Source organism: Zingiber officinale, chromosome 8A (genome assembly GCF_018446385.1).
Source record: "Zingiber officinale cultivar Zhangliang chromosome 8A, Zo_v1.1, whole genome shotgun sequence".
NCBI classification, from domain to species: domain Eukaryota; kingdom Viridiplantae; phylum Streptophyta; class Magnoliopsida; order Zingiberales; family Zingiberaceae; genus Zingiber; species Zingiber officinale.
Window position 1 is genome coordinate 119,900,814 of NC_056000.1, and position 22,455 is coordinate 119,923,268.

General features: G+C 41.8%; 1 long non-coding RNA gene across 1 annotated transcript; it reads right to left on the reverse strand.

Annotated features, from left to right (window-relative positions):
* Positions 1-550: 550 nt before the first annotated feature.
* Positions 551-2,714, reverse strand: LOC122012730. Its single transcript, XR_006120308.1, has 3 exons — positions 2,295-2,714; positions 2,104-2,172; positions 551-738 (listed from the first exon to the last, which is right to left on the reverse strand). It is a non-coding gene; the product is annotated as an uncharacterized LOC122012730 (long non-coding RNA).
* Between the last annotated feature and the right edge of the window lie 19,741 nt (positions 2,715-22,455).

Below are 22,455 nucleotides of genomic sequence, written 5' to 3' on the forward strand. Positions count from 1 at the left end.
CAAAAGTAGGTATCATAACCCACTCTGATACCAATAAATTGATATCAGCCAAATCTCAAAATCCAAAATACAAAAATCCAACAAGTATCGCCAAACTTGACGCTCTGATACCATATCAATAGGTATCAGGTTATCCCAAATATCTAAAATACGAAAACAACGATCGTAAAACCTGTGCTCTGATACCACTAAATTGGTATCAGATAAATCTCGAAAATCCAAAACACATAGCAAGTATCGTATACCTGGCTCTGATACCACTAAATTGTCACGCCCCAGAGGAGTCCCTGTCCGAGAAAATTTCGACAGCATCTCCCCTGTACGGTGGACAATCTGAAACTTTTCTACAAGCACTAAATACCTCAGCCACATGCGGCTGAAATAATAACAAAAAAATAAACCATCACCACGCAGTTTATATAAGTAAACAGAAAAAATAATACTCTGACTCGAAATCCACCCTACTCCACTACACTCGTAAAAGCTCAAATCTGATAATCTCACCTCTTCTGCCATCCAGGCAGGCATGTAGTAGAACAAAACCAAATCATACCAAAATCCATCGACAAATACAATCCATACAAGCTCCAAGTATCTAAACAATACAAGATCAAAACATAATCTAAAACATCACAAGTTCAAAATAGTCTAGAACAGAAAAGAAACCAAAAGAAAACCAATCATATCCTCGAGGTCTGCAGGGACCAGCAACTGGAACTCTCTCCTGACAGCATCAACCTGAAAAATAACAACAATGGAGGCGGGGTGAGTCCAACACTCAGCAGGTACAATTGATTTGCAAAGTAAAGAAATAACACCTAGCACTAATCATGCGTACAGTCTCCTGATAAAAATAAAGATAAATGCAAACCGAAGTAGACAGGAGAGAATCTGTACTAACCAGGTAAGGACAAACAATCCGAAAGGTATAGAAGACTTGTATGATGTCAAACATAGGTATCCAATAATATCGCAGATATAAACGCAGAAATACAATCACAAACAATAAACGATCATCGTCATGATGCCCGTGTCACCCAGCCTTGATCGGCACCAACTCACAACCAAAAGTGGGACCGAGTGGGTAGGGGTGACGTGCACTCTGCATCACTACTCCGATGAGTGACCGAGTGGACGGGATTTGTCGGAGTACACACATACTCCTACCCCAAATCATAAATGGGGAGCGAACGCCTCATCTCCAGATACTATGGCGAGGAGGGATCTCTAACGTGCTACACGTCGCACTACCCTTGAGCGGACCAACGGAGCAGAAGCAAACCGCGTGCTACCACACACACGCCACCCATGAGCGCCACAACGAGTCTCCAATGATGATACTGGTAATGTGCTCGACAATAATGGAGCAATCTATCACACAACATGCAATCATGCGAATGGTGCATGACACTAAGCATGGTATTATACTAAACCGATCTATGGACATATAATGATGTGCACCATAGTGAACAAATCATATCAAAGTACACTGATCAAATAAGGTATCAAACCTAGGTCCTGAACATGGGAAACATGGTTATATCACTACCCCTATGAGCATATGTAATCAGGTACATAACCACACGAAATGCAAAATAAACAATCAATCAAGCAGGTAACAGGTAATCGGGAAGTGATTAACCGAAACAAATGAGGAACATAATTAATGCAACTTGTTAATTTCATTACTATGCATATCAAAGACAATAAGTCAAAAGTACCCGCCTCCAATCGAAATGGTCCAGTCCGACAAATCGAGATACTCGTCTCGCGTCAAAGTCCTACGGTATCAAACAAAATGTCTAGTTTAGCTAATTCTATAATACAACAATTAGCCAAACTAGATTCTAATCCAACTAATCAATTAGAATTAACTTCGTTAACCTTAACCCTTAATTAGGGCAAAAACCCTAATTTCAAATCACATAAACCTAATTCATCAACATGCATAACCATCTAGAAATCAAATCAAACCATGACCTACGACTAAAAATCAATTTCCCTAATCGAAGTATGATCACTAACTAACCAAGTACACAGATTCCAACCTTTAAAGAAACCTGTTACACATCCATATTAACTCAACATCTAGATTAAACTAACCTTAACAGCTTCCTCCTTTAATCCCCTCAACTGAACCAAAATTAGCTGCAACAGATTGAAAACCCTATTCTGCCATATAAACCAAATCCAAACACTTATCAATTCCTCCACAACAAAATCTGAGAACAGAACCACAACCTAATTCCAATCAAAGTTAGGGTACAGAGCCTACAATCTGTGATGGATCGAACCTGTGGCCGGCGACAGTGCAAGGGCACGACTTCGGCAGGGCTCGGCTAGGGCACAGCGTCGGTAGGGCTCGGCTAGGGCACGGCGTCGGCAGGGTTCGGCTAGGGCACAGTGTCGGCAGTGCTCCGTGCGTCGGCAGTGCTTGAACAGGGAGGAAGAGGAAGAAGACTTCGGTCAGCGGTGGCTCGTCGGACCAGAGAAGGGGGAAAGGAATTCGGGAGGCGACGACGGCGATTGTTGCAGCGCAAGTTAGGGCAAGGAGAGGGCGCTGTGATGGCAGTAGAGAAGAGGAGAAGGCTTCGGGTGTGCGGCTCGGGAGGAAGAAATAGGAGGAGGAGGAACTGCCGTGGCCGGCGGTTAGGGCTCGGAATCGGCGTCGGGCGCGCGGGGGAGGAAGAAACGGCGAGGGCTCGGGCACGGGGTTTTCAGCGAGGCAGAGAGGGAAAAAAACAAATAAAGAAAATAAAGAAAATTAAAGAAAAAGGAAATGTAAATATAAACATTTCCTCACTTAAATGGGGTAGCCTAAACAGGCTTTTCCGGGCCCCATTTTTATTCCCGTTAACTTGTCCATACGAGCTCCGAAAAATTCCTGAAAAATTTCCAAAAATTCTGGAAAATTCCCTTACTAATATTCACCTATTTTCGATATTTTACACATGAGGTCCATGAAAGTAGCTGGAGCATTCGTCACGCCAAAGGGCATGACTAGGAACTCATAATGTCCGTATCTGGTCCTAAAAGCTGTCTTTTGTATATCACCCTCTTTAACTCTCACTTGATGGTATCCTGATCTGAGGTCTATTTTAGATAACACTGCTGCTCCCTTTAGCTGATCAAACAGGTCATCTATCCTGGGAAGAGGATACCTGTTCTTAATCGTGACTTGGTTTAGTGCCCGGTAGTCTATACACAGGTGCATGCTCCCGTGCTTCTTCTTCACGAACAATACCGGTACTCCCCATGGTGAGTGACTAGAGCGTATGAAGCCCTTGCCAAGCAGCTCCTGTAGTTACTCCTGAAGTTCCTTTAGTTCTGCTGGAGCCATGCGGTAGGGTGCTTTGGAGATGGGATTTGCACCAAGAACAAGTTCTATCTCAAATTCAATCTCCCTGTCTGGTGCTAAACCCGGTAACTCCTCAGGGAAGACTGCTGGGTAGTCACATATAACTCGGACTTTTTCTAGCTTTTGGTCCTTGTCCTGATTGATATTGACTACATGTGCTAGGAACCCCGTACATCCTGAATCCAATAGTTTCTGTGCTTTCAAAGCTGAGAGAAACTTCTTAGCCTTTCTCTTTGGTTCTCCGATGTACCCAAACTGTACTCCTGCTTCAGGTTGGAATAAAACTTTCTGTTTACGGCACTCTATGGAGGCACCGTACTTGATCATAAATTCCATTCCCAAGATGACATCGTAGTCAGTCATATGTAGCACTATCAGATCACCAAAAAGCTCTCTGTCTGCTATAATGATTGGCATTGCTCTGAGCCAGTGCGTGAATGCCATGATTTCTCCTGAAGGTAATGTTGTCAGAAACTGACCACTAAGTGCATCTGGTGGTATTGCTAACTCTTCGGCAAATGTCCTAGATATATAAGAATGGGTTGCCCCAGTATTGAATAAGGTAGTTGCACTTTGCTGTAAAATACTGATCTGACCTGTAACAACTGTTGAGGCATTCGCTACGTACTCTCTGGTGAGTGAGTAGATCCTCGCAGTCGTCATGGCCGAGGGGGCTTCTAGTCTGCCCTGGCTGATGTGTGGACCATCTAAAGCAGCCTGCATCTGGTGCAACTGGGCTGGTTTGTCTCCGTACTGAATCAGTTGCGGTGGGGGAAAACTAGTCTTGTTCGGGCATTGCTTAGCCATATGCCCTTCCTGGCTACATTCGAAACATCCTCGTGTGCCCTTGCGACAAACTCCGGGGTGGAATTTCCCACAAGTAGAACACTTGGGATAGCTAGGCTGTTTACTAGCTGGTCCTCCTTTTGGATAACTCCCTGGTTTACGTTTGTTACTGGAGTTCCCTTTCCAGTTAGAGCTGTGGCCTTGGTGTTTCTGAGTACCTGAGCCTCCTTGGCCTTTGGATTCTGAGAAGGTTTGCTTCTGCTGCTTGATGCTGTTCTGGTAGTGCTCGGTGATCAAAGCACTACTTACCAGTTCTTCAGTGGTTTGCGGCCTATGAATGCCGCTGGCCACGTTCATTGTTATTTCCGGCCTTAGCATTTTAAGCATCAACCGGACTCGTTCTCTTTTAGTGCTAACTAGTTCAGGGCATAGACGAGCTAGTCTGTTCAATTTCTTCATGACTTCCTCAACTGAAAGGTTGCCCTGGTGAAATTCAGTGAACTCGTCGTAGTGGCGGTTTGTGACCCGCATGTGAAAGAACTCCTCAAAGAATTCTCTCTCGAAGTCGGCCCATGTCATCTGGTTTACTGGGCGCTTCGCTTTAATCCTCTCCCACCACATATGTGTGTCTCCTGCCAGGCAGAAGGAGGCGCATTTCACCTTTTCATACTCTAGCCAGTCCAGAAGCTCCATCGTACTCTCTAGTGTTTTGAACCAGGCTTGGGCATCCCATGGTTCACTGGTGTCTGAGAAATTCTCTAGCTTGATTTTTTGCCACTGGATCAGATAAGCTTCTCTCCTTGCCCCTGCTACTGGGGTTACTGGTGCTGCAGGTTGGACTGGTGGATCCTCTATCACTACTGGGGTTGCTAAGTTAGGTTCTGGAGTGACAGTGGGAGTATTCTGCTGATTAGCCCTTAGGGTGGCTATCTACTGTTGCTGTTCAGCTAGTTGTTTCTGTAACTGAGCCACTACTGCTGTAAGGTCTGGGGGAGGCACTGAGCTGCCTGCCTCATGCTGGGGCTCAGTAGCTGGTGCCTTTCTAGCTGGGCGTCCTCGTACCATTTTCTAAAGAAATAGAGGACATACATAACTAATACAATCATGTTTACATAACTACTCTTATCTTGTTAGATGCTATCATATATGAACATGCTGTAGTTATTTATAAACATGAAAGCAAGAAACAAAAATAAAGTGAGAGATAGTCTTACTTGGAAGCTGCAGGTTCAATGCTGATGTGTGTGTAGAGAAAGTATGTAACTTGCTCTGATACCACTCTGTAACGCCCCGCCTCCTACTGTCTAGACTGTAAGGTCGGGGGTTACAATCCTTATGCTAAACTGAACTATAAGGTGCTGAAAAGTTGAACTAATTAAAACTCGCTCTGCTAATGACCAATAAAATCTGTAACTTGTGTTCTAAATACCTTTTCATTGTCGTACATATACTAAAGAAGGAAACCTAAACTTTTCCTTTGGTCAAAAAGTTGAAATCAGGCACTTCTAGTGAAATCAGGCTTTCCAATCGATCGGCTGATCGATTGGAGTTATTTGATCGATCCACTGATCGATTCAACGTGCTACTGTGCACGGAGGTCAATTCTGGATCGATCGGATGATCGATCCAGTCTGTCCAATCGATCCACTGATTGATTCAACAGCTCTCTGTTCGCGGGAATTAAGTTCCCAATCGATCGGCTGATCGATCCATGGCCGATCGATCAGCTGATCGATTCATCAGCTTTTTGTACGCAGTAGATCACCTCCCAATCGATCGGCAGATCAATTGGGGACCCTCCAATCGATCGACCGATCGATTGGAGCTATGATTTCTACAGTTTCTGCTGCATTTCACCACAATCCACATAAAACACAATTGTATCAACTTAAAAGCATTACTAACTTACTAGACATGTCATTACTTGCATCATTCCTAGTTATTTAACTAACATCAAGACGTCTAGTGGTCTAAGCATGATATGGTGCATACGTTCACAATTCATGATACTTAAAATCTTAAAAGTGCAGAAAAGTAACAAGATCAGAAATTCTAAATCTTCAGATGGGCTAATTCCCCAAGGGTCTTTATTCCAAGTCCTTCTCACACACATCTTTCGCATTGCCCTCCAGCCTCCACTAATCCATCTTCCTTTTACCTTTATCTGCAGTATAAGGAAAATTAAACTATAAGCTTGGGAGCTTAGTAAGAAACCATCTACCTCACAAAACATGCATTCCGAGAAAACATGCTTTCAAAGAATGCTTTTTGAAATACATGCTGATGATCATGCTGAACATGCTAAAAACATGGCATATGGACATACAAGTCATAGCAATCAAAATTGAACATGAAGCTACTTGCTATATCAATAAGAAAACTAATCTGAAGTTGAGTTGTATTCACATATCTAGTTTGTGAAGTTGGAAAACTATTTATATAAATAGATAAAAATACTAATCATTCTACTGATGGGCTCGACAAGTGTACTTGCTATGCGCGCACTCCTAATTGGGCCCGAGGTAGCAAGTCCCGAATCTAGTAGGGTTACTAGGTTATCTAAACCTAGGGACGACCACGAGAGCTCAACCCAAGGACAACTGAGAGTCCAGTACAGTGCCACTGATAAAAGTAAAATACTGTTTATAAACTGATTTATCTTATCTTGCTTTTACTAGGTTATCTGAACCTAGAGGCGACTATGGGAGCCCACCCATTGGACCGTAGTCCCATATAAACTAAGGCAATATTAAGCATGCTATTTAAATGCATCTATGGGATTTAACTAAGCTATTAGAATGCCTAATGTGGCATTTAACTGTACTAGTAATTCTATCGAACACCTGGTGTGCTCTAAGTCTCCTTAATTGAATAATCATGCATAAGATTGAACTAAAAGCATAAAAATGCACGATTAACTACTTATACTGCAGGTGAGGGGTTACTTACATCCTGCGCTAAGTTTTCTTACAATCCTATCACTAGGTTTCCGGAGAAGAAGATCTCTTCGGTGATCCTCCCACGTCTACGTGTTCTTCTCGCGGAGGGGAGCGTCCTCGTGCCGGAGACGTCGTCGGGAGGTGCTCCTACAACCCTAGAGATGGAACTCTAGGTTTCCTTGGGCTTGTGCGCCGAGAGGGTGAGGAGGAGAGGGGTTCGGCGGTGAGGGTGAGGAGAAGTTGTCGTTTAAGAATAATAAATCCCCTCTTAATTCCCCTATTTATATTAAGTGATTAATACCACCTAACTAAATCTTAAATATAATTGTTCTCCTCTTCTTTCAGCACACCCCTGCTGGGGCCCCTTGGTTACTAAAGTCACCCTATATGTCATAGAGTCCATAGGTCTCGGGTTCGATTCCCGCTTAAGCTATTTTGCGTTTTTATTTAATTTTACTACTTCTGCTACTCCAAAAATTCCATAAAAATATTCTAAAATTCTAGAAAAATAATAGAATATTTATAAAATTTATTTTGAGAATTTTTGGGCATTACATGCTTAGTAATAATCGATGACTACTCAAGATTTACTTGGGTAAAATTTATAAAAATTACAGATGAAACTTTTGAAATATTTAAAATCTTTTGTAAATTAATAGAAAATGAAAAAGACACTCATGCATTGTATATTGGATCTGGACATCCCTTTAGTACTTTGGTTGTTTAGATGTTTGATTAGTTGGACTATCGTCTATGTTAGCACTTATTTGATTTTGCTTACTCTCAAATTGGCTTTCAAAATTGTAGGAAAAATAATGTTTTCAAAATTCCAATTTTATTAGACTTTCTAAATTTGGACTTAGCCTAGGGCTTACCTTTAGATATCATGTTCCCCTAGGTTTTAACTAGAGTATCTCACAAGCACACTAGGCATAACTTGTTTATGTTTGAAAAACTTAGAACAGGGTGAGATGCATAGGGTACAACCTAGACTTCAGAATGCTTATTTCAGTGCATCGCAGTAAGTCTGGGCGTTAAAAACCAACATTACATTAATCAAATTAAGTCATCCAGACCTAGTCCAATCTAACTGGAAGAATTGACTTAACTTGACTAACCAAGTGAAAGTTATTGCCTTGTAGACAAACAACGAGTAACTAATGGTTAGACATGTGGACAAGAAAATTAAGTGTTTAATTTTAATATTTTGAAGTTACTCATGCTTGGACTTTAGGGCTTCTTGAAATTATGTGAACATGACCTTAGTTACAACTTTACAAATTTATCTCTTCTTAAAGCACTTTTTAAAATTCAGTTTTTTTTCAGTTCAAAATCAAGCTAAGTACTTTTCAAATTTAGCCATATTTTCTAATAACATCTTCAAAGCTATTTCAACTTTTGCTAAAGCATCTTTTCGAATTTAAACTATCTTTAAAGGATTTTTCAAAATTTAATATTTTCAATTAAGTGTTTCTCAAAAAGCTTGTTAACATTTTAGCTAAGTAACTTCTATAACCATTTTCAAAATTAGCTAAGATAAATATTCTTCTCAAAAATCTTTTTCGAATTGAATTAAGTACTTTTTAGGAAATGCCTTCAAACTTAGCCAATTTTGAGAAAAGTTCTATTTCAAATGGAATTAAGTATTTTTCGAAAAAGTTTCTCAAGACTTAATCTTTTAAAGCTATCCTTAGCTAAAGTTATTTTCAAACTTAATCTTTTAAAGCTATCTTAAAAGATCTCTTGTGAATCCTTAAACATTTACTTAGCTAAACGTTTTACAAGACTATCAATTTCAAAAAGCTAAGTCTTTATCCCTCTATTTATATTAAGGCCGTTATCTTTTCTAAACATTTTTTGAAAAGTCAAAGCTAAGGCCATTAATCACAAATTCCCTGTTACCCCCTTGTTTATTTTGATGTATGGCAAAGGGGGAGAGTAGGAAAATTCAAAGCAACTTAAAATTCATATTATTCAAATTAAAGGGCTCTTATTAAAGGGGAGCCATACATCATTAAAGGCTTAAGTTTGTTTCATTTATTTACTTAAGCATGCTTATGCGTCTTACTTAAACTTTGAAGATCATTATTGCATTTTTTTTACTTAACTTTGAATTTCGGTTGCCATAATAAAAAAGGGGGAGATTGTTGGTGCAGGAAGCATCCGACGATCGAACCCAAGTTTTGATAATGGCAAAGGGATCAAAGTTAAGATTAATTCTTGTCTAACGTACTTGAATAAGTGTTTCAGGAAAGTCCTAACTGCGGTTAGGCAGGTGGAAATCCTAAGGGGTGATAACCTTAGGTCCTAGGGGGTGGTAACCCTAGGTGAAGGAAAACCCTAAGGGGCGGCAACCTTAGGTTGTAGGTGTAACGCCTGAAAATTCTCAAAACTATTTTAGAATTATTCTATGATTTTTCTGGAATTTTTAGATATTTTTCCGGAATTTTCCGAGTATCGGAAGTAGCAAAAATAATTAGAACCGCAAAATAGCTTAGGCGGGAATCGAACCCGAGACCTATGGTATACGGGATAATGTTAGTAATCGGTGAACCCAGCAGGGCCGTGCTGAAAGAAAGAGGAACTAATTATATTTATATTGGAGTTGGGTTCAATAATCCAACTAATATAAATTAAGAACTTAAGTTGGGTTTGATTTATTTTAGATTTTGGTTCGGCAACAACCCTCTCCACCGAAACCCTCACGCCACCCTTCTCCTCTTCCTCCTTCTCTCGGCGCCACACCAAGCCAACACTAGGGTTCCATCCCTAGGGTCAAGGGAACATCTTCCGACGACGACTCCAACACGAAAGAGGTTCTTCTCCGCGAGAGGAACGCGAAGACGTGAGCGGATCGTCGAGAAGGTCATCTACACCGGAATTCTAGCGAATAGAATCGTAAGAAATTACGAACAGGAGGTAAGAAACCCCTCACCTGCAGTATAATAGCTTCCGATTGAGTTTTTATGCTTTAGTTAGGATGTATGCAGATTTTTATCGATATCTAGGGTGTATTTAACTCTCTTCGCATATTAGGGATTTAGTTGAGCACCTCTAGATGGGCCGGGCATGTCTTCCCTCTTCAGATAGGAGGTTGATGTTGTCGGGTGCCTAGAGGCGGTCTCCCTAATAGAGAGGAGAGTTAGGGCACACTAAGTGTTCGATAAAATAGCTAGTTTAGTAAAAATGCACCATATGCATCTTTAACAGCTCAGTTAGATACGTTAGAAGTATCTATTCAGTATTCTCAATTTATTACAGCTTATATGGATCAGATATCCAATGGGTGGGCTCCGACAGTCGCCTCTAGGTTTAGATAACCTAGCTCTAGGTTCAGATAACCTAGAAACAATAGAATAAGCAAGTATTAGCTATTTCAGTATTTTATTTTCAGTGGCACTGTACTGGATCAGATATCCATTGGGTTGAAGTCCCACAGTCGTCCCTAGGTTTAGATAACCTAGTTAACCCTACTAAATTCGGGACTTGCAAACCCGGGTCTAGTTAGGGATGAGCGCACAGCAAGTACAGCTGCCGGGCCCAAACAGCATGATTATTATTTTCACTTATTATGAATTAGTTTTCAAAACTCAAAATTAGTTATGTTAGTTGAGTTTGAATTCAGTATCAGTTAGTTTCAGTTTAGCTCATTATATGTTCAGCCCAGTTGTTATATGATTTGGGTATGATAGCTCTATGTTCAGTTCATGTTCACATGCTTTAGATGATAGTATGCCATGGCTAGTTTTGATTGCTATGTATTGTATGATATATGCCATGTTTTAGTTCAATCAGTACATATTTCAAACGGCATGTTTTAAAAGCATATTGCATCGAATGCATGTTTTTGTGAGGTAGATGGTTTCTTACTAAGCTTTAAGCTTACAGATACTATTTTTCCTTATACTGCAGATAAAGGTAAAGGAAAGATGGACTAGCAGAGGGAGCTGGAGGACAATGCAAAGGATGGTGTGTGTGGCAGGAACTGGAATAAAGGATCCTTAGGGAGTTTAGCAGATTAAGAACTTAGTTTTGTTTTAAGATACTTTTATGCAGTTCTAGTGGTTTTAAATGCTATGAATTAATAAGCTTTGCACTATATCATGTTAGAATACTAGTTAATAGATATTAGAACGTTTTACATGCATTCTATAACTGTTGTGTGAAGTTTTAGCACAAACAAGTGCTGAAATCAGAGTTCCAGGAGCGAAATCAGAACTCTGATCGGTCTACAGACCGATCAGAGTCTGGGCTGTGCCACTGGATCGGTCAGCCGACCGATCCAGATGCAAACAGAAAGTTGGTATCTGCCACTGGATCGGTCAACCGACCGATCCAGTCGCGAACAGAAAGTTGGCCTTCGCGAACAGAGGGTACCAAAGCTTGCTGATCGGTCTGCCGACCGATCAGTGGGCCATTGGATCGGTCAGCCCACCGATCAGTGCACTCCTAGATCGGTCGGTAGACCGATCCAGCTGCGTACAGAAAAGGGCAGAAGCACGGAGGCTCACTGATCGGTCTACCGACCGATCAACGTGCTCCTGGATCGGTCGGTAGACCGATCCAGCTGCATACAGAAGCTATGGATCGGTCAGCCGACCGATCCAGAGTCTCCTTCCGTGCCAGTATCAAGCTGGATCGATCCCTGGATCGATCCAACAGCCCAGTCGATCCATGGATCGATTGGAATGCTTGATTACAGCTAGCAAGTCATCCGGGAGGCATAGATTGTCTTCCCTAGCATGTGTACAATTATTAGGTACATGTAGAGCGTTCAGTTTTAGCGTTCCCAGTAATTAGAATAGCAAAATTTTAATTAGCCCAGCTTTCCGCACAGTATAGTCTAGCATAAACTGTAGCGACCGGCCTTACAGCCAGTACCCAGAAGGTGGGTCGTTACAGAGTGGTATCAGAGCAGTTTTCCATACTTCCTACACACACATCAGCATTGTACCTGCAGCTTCCAAGTAAGAATACCTCTACTTTATTTATGCTCCTTGTCTTGTTATTACAGTTCATGTTTATATGCCTACTGCTTGTTAGTATGTGATAGTTTTAAACATGATATCAGTAGTTATATAACTATGATTACATTAGTTATGTTGTGTTCTCTATGTCGTTAGAAATGGCACGAGGACGCCCAGCTAGAAGGGCATTAGCTACTGAGCCCCAGCAAGAGGCAGGCAGTTCAGTGCCTTCTCCAGACCTTACAGCATTAGTGGCTCAGTTACAGCAGCAGCTAGCTGAACAGCAACAGGAAATAGCCACCTTAAAGGCTAATCAGCAGAATACCCCCACAGTCACCCCGGAACCGAATTTGACTACTCCGGTAGTCTTGGAAGTTCCACCAGCTCAGCCTACAGCACCAGCACCAGCACCAGCAGCCCCAGCAGCTGAGCCAAGAAAGGAAGCCTATCTGATCCAGTGGCAGCGGGTCAAGCCAGAGAACTTCTCAGGCACTAGTGAACCATGGGATGCCCAAGCCTGGTTCAAAACACTGGAGAGTACGATGGAGCTTCTGGACTGGCCAGAACACGAGAAGGTGAAGTGTGCCTCCTTCTGCCTGACAGGAGACGCACGCATGTGGTGGGAAAGAATCAGAATGAAGTGCCCAGTGAACCAGATGTCATGGGCTGACTTCGAGAAAGAATTCTTCAAGGAGTTCTTCCACATACGGGTTACAAACCGCCACTACGACGAGTTCACCGAGTTTCGTCAGGGCAACCTTTCAGTTGAGGAAGCCGTGAAGAAATTCAACAGGTTGGCTCGTCTATGCCCAGAGTTAGTCAGCACAGAGAAGGAACGTATCCGGTTGATGCTCAAGATGCTGAGGCCAGAGATAGCAGTGAACGTGGTTGGTGGCATACATAGGCCACAAACCACAGAGGAGCTAGTGAGCAGTGCCTTGACCACGGAGCATTACCAGAACAGCATAAAGCAGCAGAAGCAAGTCTCCTCAGAGTCCAAAGGCCAAGGAAACTCTCACACTCAAAAACAGCAAGGCCACAGCTCTAACTGGAAAGGAAACTCCAACAGCAAGCGCAGATCAGGAAGTGACCCAAAAGGAGGACCATCTAGCAAGCGACCCAGTTATCCAAAATGTGCTACTTGTGGGAAATTCCACACAGGGGTTTATCGCAAGGGCACACGAGGATGTTTTGAATGTGGACAAGAAGGGCACATGGCTAAGCAGTGTCCAAACAAGACCGGTCTTCCTCAGCCACAGCAGATTCAGTATGCAGGCCAGCCAGCTCAGTTATATCAGATGCAGGCCGCTCTAGAAGGTCCACTCATCAGCCAGGGCAGATTAGAAGCCCCTCCAGCTATGGCGAATGCGAGGATCTACTCACTCACCAGAGAAGACGTAGCCAATGCCTCGACAGTTGTCACAGGTCAGATTAGCATTTTTCAGTATAGTGCTACTGTTCTATTTGATACTGGGGCAACCCATTCATATATAGCCAGGGTGTTCTCCGAAAAGTTAGAAATACCCTCAGAAGCACTCAGTGGTCAATTTTTGACGACACTACCTTCAGGAGAGATCATGGCATCCACGCACTGGCTCAGAGCAGTGCCGGTCATTATAGCAGACAGAGAGCTCTTTTGTGATCTGATAGTGCTAGAAATGACCGACTATGACTTTATCTTTGGAATGAACTTTCTAATCAGATACGGTGCTACCATAGAGTGCCATAAACAGAAAGTCATCTTCCAACCTGAAGCGGCAGTGCAATTCGAGTACATCGGAGAACCAAAGAGAAAAGCCAGAAAATTTCTCTCAGCTATGAAGGCACAGAAGTTGATGGATTCAGGATGTACAGGATTCCTAGCACATGTAATCAACGTCAGTCAGGACAAGAACCAACAGCTAGCAGAGGTTCGAGTCGTATGTGACTACCCAGCAGTCTTCCCTGAAGAGTTACCAGGCTTAGCACCAGACAGGGAGATTGACTTTGAGATAAAGCTCATTCCCGGTACAAATCCTATCTCCAAAGCGCCTTATCGCATGGCTTCAGCAGAACTGAAGGAACTTCAGGAGCAATTACAGGAGCTGCTCGACAAGGGTTTCATACGCCCGAGTCACTCGCCATGGGGAGTGCCTGTATTGTTCGTGAAGAAGAAGGATGGAAGCATGCGACTGTGCATAGACTACAGATCACTGAACCAGGTCACAATCAAGAACAGGTATCCCCTTCCCAGAATCGATGACCTGTTCGACCAGCTGAAGGGAGCAGCAGTGTTCTCTAAGATAGATCTCAGATCAGGTTATCATCAGGTGAAGGTCAAAGAAATGGACATACCGAAGACAGCCTTCAGAACCAGATACGGACACTACGAGTTCGTAGTCATGCCCTTTAGCGTGACCAATGCTCCAGCTACATTCATGGATCTCATGAACAGAGTATTCAGGGAGTATTTAGATAAGTTTGTTATTGTGTTTATCGATAACATCCTTATCTACTCAGGAACTCAGGAAGAATATTCAGAGCACCTGAAACTAGTATTGCAGACCCTTCAGCAGAACCAGCTTTACGCCAAGTTCACGAAATGTGAATTTTGGCTAGATCAGGTGTCCTTCCTGGGTCACATCATCTCAAAGGATGGTATTATGGTAGATCCCAGCAAGATAGAAGCCGTAAGTAACTGGAAGAGACCTAGGAACGCCTGCGAAATCAGGAGCTTTCTGGGATTAGCAGGATATTACAGGAAGTTTGTAGAGGACTTCTCCAGGATAGCCTCCCCACTGACAGCTCTTACCAGGAAGAACAGGAAATTTCAGTGGGCAGAGGACTGTGAGAACAGTTTCAGTGAGCTAAAAAGGAAATTGACCAGTGCTCCCATTTTGGCTCTACCAGACAACACCAGCAGCTTTGACATCTATAGTGATGCCTCTAAGTTGGGACTAGGAGCAGTACTGATGCAAAATGGCAAGGTGATCGCCTATGCCTCCAGACAACTCAAGGATTATGAGAAGAATTACTCTACTCATGACCTTGAGCTGGCAGCAGTAGTGTTCGCTCTCAAAATTTGGAGACATTACTTATATGGAGCTCGGTAGCAGTGTATCTGAGATCATCGAGTCAAGTATTTCTTCACTCGGAAGGATCTCGAACATGCGACAGTGGCTTGAGCTGGTCAAGGACTATGATGTAGACATCCTCTACCATCCAGGGAAAGCCAATAAGGTAGCAGATGCACTTAGCAGAAAATCCAGTGCTACCTTATTATCTCTTACAGCCATGTCACCGCCCCTACAGAAGGAGATCGTAGATTTCAGTCTCGAGTTCATCGTGGGACAGCTCTCTACTATGACCTTAGAGTCTACCTTGCTTGGTGAATTCAGTCAGCTCAGGAACAGGACCATGAAATTCAGAAAATCAAGCAAGGGCTAGCAGAATCAGAGAGTAGAGAATTCAGAGTGTCCGATAGCGGGGTGTTGTATTTTGGTGACAGACTCTGTGTTCCAGATCAGGAGGAGCTACGGAGACAAATTTTAGATGAGGCTCACAGGACTCCCTATGCGATGCATCCAGGTTCCACCAAAATGTATCAAGACCTGAAGAACCATTTTTGGTGGCCCGGGATGAAGCGAGACATCGCCAGATATGTTAGCATCTGCCTCACCTGTCAGAGGGTCAAGGCAGAACATCAGCGACCAGGAGGAGTTCTGCAGCCTATACAGATTCCAGAATGGAAGTGGGAGGATATCTCGATGGACTTCATAGTGGGACTACCCAGAACCACGAATGGTTTTGATGCCATCTGGGTAATAGTCGACAGGTTGACTAAATCAGCTCACTTTTTAGCTATCAAGATATCCTACTCCATGGAGAAGCTAGCTCAGTTGTATCTTCAGGAGATCGTCAGACTACATGGAGTCCCACGAACCATCATTTCAGACAGAGACAGCAGATTTACATCACACTTCTGGGAGTGTGTACAGTCAGCATTGGGCACGAAGTTAAAGTTCAGCACAGCATTCCATCCTCAGACAGATGGTCAGACAGAGCGAGTAAATCAGGTACTCGAAGATATGCTCCGAGCATGTGCCCTAGATTTCAAAGGAAGTTGGTGCAAATATCTGAGTCTAGCAGAATTTGCATACAACAACAGCTATCAGGCCACTATCGACATGACACCTTACGAGGCTCTCTATGGGCGGAGGTGTAGATCTCCAATCTGCTGGTATGAGAGTGGTGAACAGAAGGAACTAGAGCTTCAGACAGATCTAGTTGCAGATACCACAGCAGCTATACCTTATTAGCTGGTATGAAGGGAGTGATGCGTTTTGGGAAGAAGGGCAAGCTTAGTCCCAGATATGTGGGACCATACCTTATTAGCAGAAGAGTGGGCAAGGTAGCATATGAGCTAGAGCTACCCCAGGAAATGTCAGCGGTCCACAACGTATTTCATGTCTCCATGCTGAAGAAGCATACCCCAGATGCCACCCAGGTGATTGAGCCCCAGTCGGTACAGATCCCCGAAGACCTCAGCTATGATAGTCGGCCTATTCAGATAATAGACCGAGCAGTTAAGAAATTACGGAACAAGGAAGTACCATTAGTCAAAGTCATTTGGCACAGTCACACAGCAGAAGAGGCAACTTGGGAGACAGAAGCCAGCATGAGATAGAAGTACCCAGAATTGTTCTAAGTTCGAGGATGAACTTTTTATAAGGTATGGGGATTGTAACGCCCGAAAATTCTCAAAACTATTTTAGAATTATTCTATGATTTTTCTGGAATTTTTAGATATTTTTCCGGAATTTTCCGAGTATCGGAAGTAGCAAAAATAATTAGAACCGCAAAATAGCTTAGGCGGGAATCGAACCCGAGACCTATGGTATACGGGATAATGTTAGTAACTGGTGAACCCAGCAGGGCCGTGCTGAAAGAAAGAGGAATCAATTATATTTATATTGGAGTTGGGTTCAATAATCCAACTAATATAAATTAAGAACTTAAGTTGGGTTTGGTTTATTTTAGATTTTGGTTCGGCAACATCCCTCTCCACCGAAACCCTCACGCCACCCTTCTCCTCTTCCTCCTTCTCTCGGCGCCACACCAAGCCAACACTAGGGTTCCATCCCTAGGGTCAAGGGAACATCTTCCGGCGACGACTCCAACACGAAAGAGGTTCTTCTCCGCGAGAGGAACGCGAAGACGTGAGCGGATCGTCGAGAAGGTCATCTACACCGGAATTCTAGCGAATAGAATCGTAAGAAATTACGAACAGGAGGTAAGAAACCCCTCACCTGCAGTATAATAGCTTCCGATTGAGTTTTTATGCTTTAGTTAGGATGTATGCAGATTTTTATCGATATCTAGGGTGTATTTAACTCTCTTCGCATATTAGGGATTTAGTTGAGCACCTCTAGATGGGCCGGGCATGTCTTCCCTCTTCAGATAGGAGGTTGATGTTGTCGGGTGCCTAGAGGCGGTCTCCCTAATAGAGAGGAGAGTTAGGGCACACTAAGTGTTCGATAAAATAGCTAGTTTAGTAAAAATGCACCATATGCATCTTTAACAGCTCAGTTAGATACATTAGAAGTATCTATTCAGTATTCTCAGTTTATTACAGCTTATATGGATTAGATATCCAATGGGTGGGCTCCCACAGTCGCCTCTAGGTTTAGATAACCTAGCTCTAGGTTCAGATAACCTAGAAACAATAGAATAAGCAAGTATTAGCTATTCAGTATTTTATTTTCAGTGGCACTGTACTGGATCAGATATCCATTGGGTTGGACTCCCACAGTCGTCCCTAGGTTTAGATAACCTAGTTAACCCTACTAAATTCGGGACTTGCAAACCCGGGTCTAGTTAGGGATGCGCGCATAGCAAGTACAGTTGCCGGGCCCAAACAGCATGATTATGTATTTTCACTTATTATGAATTAGTTTTCAAAACTCAAAATTAGTTATGTTAGTTGAGTTTGAATTCAGTATCAGTTAGTTTCAGTTTAGCTCATTATATGTTCAGCCCAGTTTTTTCTATGATTTGGGTATGATAGCTCTATGTTCAGTTCATGTTCACATGCTTTAGTTGATAGTATGCCATGGCTAGTTTTGATTGCTATGTATTGTATGATATATGCCATGTTTTAGTTCAATCAGTACATATTTCAAACGGCATGTTTTAAAAGCATATTGCATCGAATGCATGTTTTTGTGAGGTAGATGGTTTCTTACTAAGCTTTAAGCTTACAGATACTATTTTTCCTTATACTGCAGATAAAGGTAAAGGAAAGATGGACTAGCAGAGGGAGCTGGAGGACAATGCAAAGGATGATGTGTGTGGCAGGAACTGGAATAAAGGATCCTTAGGGAGTTTAGCAGATTAAGAACTTAGTTTTGTTTTAAGATACTTTTATGCAGTTCTAGTGGTTTTAAATGCTATGAATTAATAAGCTTTGCACTATATCATGTTAGAATGCTAGTTAATAGATATTAGAACGTTTTACATGCATTCTATAACTGTTGTGTGAAGTTTTAGCACGAACAAGTGCTGAAATCAGAGTTCTAGGAGCGAAATCAGAACACTGATCGGTCTACAGACCGATCAGAGTCTGGGCTGTGCCACTGGATCAGTCAGCCGATCGATCTAGATGCAAACAGAAAGTTGGTATCTGCCACTGGATCGGTCAACCGACCGATCCAGTCGCGAACAGAAAGTTGGCCTTCGCGAACAGAGGGTACCAAAGCTTGCTGATCGGTCTGCCGACCGATCAGTGGGCCATTGGATCGGTCAGCCGATCGATCAGTGCACTCCTGGATCGGTCGGTAGACCGATCCAGCTGCGGATCGGTCTACCGACCGATCCAGTTGCATACAGAAGCTATGGATCGGTCAGCCGACCGATCCAGAGTCTCCTTCCGTGCCAGTATCAAGCTGGATCGATCCCTGGATCGATCCAACAGCCCAGTCGATCCATGGATCGATTGGAATGCTTGATTACAGCTAGCAAGTCATCCGGGAGGCATAGATTGTCTTCCCTAGCATGTGTACAATTATTAGGTACATGTAGAGCGTTCAGTTTTAGCGTTCCCAGTAATTAGAATAGCAAAATTTTAATTAGCCCAGCTTTCCGCACAGTATAGTCTAGCATAAACTGTAGCGACCGGCCTTACAGCCAGTACCCAGAAGGTGGGTCGTTACAGTAGGGGGTGGTAACCCTAGGTGGAGGAAAACCCTAAGGGGTGGCAACCTTAAGTCCTAGGGGGTGGTAACCCTAGGTGGAGAAAAACCCTAAGGGGCGGTAACCCTAGGTCCTATGGGGTGGTAACCCTAGGCAGAAAGTCCAGTCGGTCTGGAGGACCAGACTGGCATTAGGTAATCTCTCCTGAGAGGAGTAGGTGAGGATGCATTCCCCGTAGAGGGAACAGTAGGCGTCGGGTCAACCTAGGATTTTCGGTCGGAGATCCGAAGTCAGACTCGGACAGTTCGATGACTGTCAAATACTGCTTTTACTATATTATATGTGTGCTAACTTTGTCTTGCAGGGTATGTGTGTGTTTTGTGAACTAACATGCTTTGCAGGGACAAATGAGCAAGGCCAGCCTCGGATGAACAGTGTCCGAGGAGCCTCCGGTGCAAAGGAGCTGAAGTCTGCGCGACAGAGCTGGAGGCGCCTCAGAATGAGCTAGAGGCACCTTGGGCCACAGCTTGGAGGTGCCTTGGACTAGCTTGGAGGCGCCTTCAAGTGGATCAGAGGATAAGATTTCAGCGCTGATCCACGCAGCTGACTCAGCTACTTTGAGGCACCTCGGAAGGGCTTTGAGGCACCTCCAGCACTGTTTAAAAGGAGTATTCGAGCAGCAGGGTGAAACAACAAATTGCAAAGCAATCTTCTCCTGTGTGCTGCGAACAAGACGACCCACTGGGGGTGCTTGGAGTTGCCACGTCAGAAAACAACTAGTTTCAACCAGTTGGCTATAAATAGAGCCCTGGTCTTCTTCATTAAGAACAACACTTTCTATATTCGAGTTTTTCATTTCTGTTATGCTTTTAACGTTGTGCGAGGCTTCTCCGCCTTTGATTTGTGTCGAAGAAGTACTCGACTAGTGGAGCTTCACTTTTCTTAGGTTAACAATCTTCCCGGTTGCAAATCATGTAAACCCTTTTTGCCTCGTACTTATTTCTTATGTATTTTAGTTCAATTTATTAAAATATTATTATTAACTTAAGTCAAAAGCTTTAAGAATGGTAGGTTTTTAATTTTAGAAAATTCACCTCCTTTTTGTCGGTCTCATCAGGACCAACAGTTCTTAGACGATCAATAAATATTACAATTAAGTAATGTGAAACTATGACAAGTGTGTACATCAAACAAGGAAGAGTAAAAATAAAAAAAACTTGATTAATAATAATAAAATAAAATAAAATTTATTTAAATATAAATGATGATATAACAAGGAATAATGTCCAATGCCATAAAAGGATTTATATAGCTAATCACACCTAGTGAAATGAAACTTGGTTGTTGTTGTATAAGAGGAAAAAAATGTACACTGAAAGAACAAAATTGAAAGACAATGTTTTTTATACGTTTTCTATGTGTCTAAAAAAATGTTATTAAAAGTACTATTGTACTATTTATAGACAACGCATAAAAAGTATTTTTATTTTTTTTACAAAGACAATGCTTTTGCAATGCATAAAAAACATTGTTTTTCTATTTAGAAAATTATTGTCTATTATATTTACACTATGAATTACTTAATTAAACACTTATAAATAACACAAATTAAAATATCATAAAAAATAACTAATTAATCTTCTTACTATTGAACCAACAATGTGTTATACAATTTAAATAGAAAATATGTAGATATAATCCACAAACTTTGGATCCATGTTAAGTTTATATAAAAGTAAAACCCTACATACTAGACATGCACATTAGTTCCAATATATCTTGCTTCTTCGATTGAATCTTTTTGGTAATATTGCATCTTCTTAGAAATATATGAGTACTCTTCTTGGCAAAATAAAAATTCATTTTCAGTTTCTTTCCACGTTCATTTGCAAGGAAGAAAAATATTACATTATAATTAAGATGAAGTAGCTCACATAATCAATATATTAAATTATTACATTATAATTAAGATGAAGCAACCCATATAATTAATACATTAAACTAGACCAATGAACAGATTTGAAAAAGATAATAAGCTAACAACAGATGTAGTATCTATATATTAAACTTAAGACAATAAACAAGTTCACATAATTAATACATTAAACTCAATGAATTGATTCAACATCTATAGAATGATTTTTTATTTAAGTAACAGATCATGGATTCCACTTTGAAAAATCAAAAAGTAGATATTTTGTTGGCGATGTTGTTGGAGAGCCAATCAAGCCCTTTATACAAACCTTCATCAGATGTAACACAAGTGCTTTTGTATGTACTTGGCAAGAAAACAAAATCTATGCTCTCAATCTCTAAAAATCAATGTTGCAACTTCTTAAATTTTACAGAAGGATAGACTAACATAGGCACTGACCAAGGATTTACATTGGATGACATTAGCTCTTCCAACGACCTTCAGACAGACTACCAAACCAACTGCAGAGAACTCTCAGGTTAAAGCCTAGGCAACAAGTAATCTCTAGCTTGGACAAGTCACTCCACTTTGATCCAATCCTTCCGTACAATCTACACTTCAACTCAAACCTTTCCCATAAACTTTAGCTTAGCCCTTGGCAATGCCACTGCAAGTGTCTAAACCCAATCTAAAATTATCCAATTGTTTGTGGCAAAAGCTTATGATCCTGAATCCTATCCAACTCACCTTAGACAAGTTGCCAACAACCCAGACAAACCACACCCAATCTAGTTGAATGTTGTCGGCTCGAGTTGAACTCCAAATACCTTGGTCAAGCTAAAGCCAGTTCGAGCAACATTAACCCAATTTTGGTTTTGTTGCGCAAAGAGAGGGTAACACCTCTCAACCTCTAAAATAAGGAAGAAGAGGAAGAGAGAAAAGAGATCGCACGGAGCAACAAGACAAAGACGCACAAAAGAAGAGCAAACACGAGGAAGGAGAAGAAGAAGAGAAAGAAGAAGAGTTACCGTGGTTTGGTGACATGCCTACTTCACAAAAATAACCGAAGCCTTATTAGAATTCTCTCTACACAAGAGAATCACATCCAATGATTCTTGTGTTTTTTTTGTTGTTGTACAATAGAGTTACAATAATCCTTATAAATAATGCTAAACTCCAGACCCGGTAAAATCGTAACAGAATTGTTATGAAAAATCACAACAAAATTTTGTTAAATAAAATCTTAACAGAATTTTATTATGAAAAATCTTAATAGATTTTTCTTCCATAATATCCCTCATATTAACCTTATCCAAATAT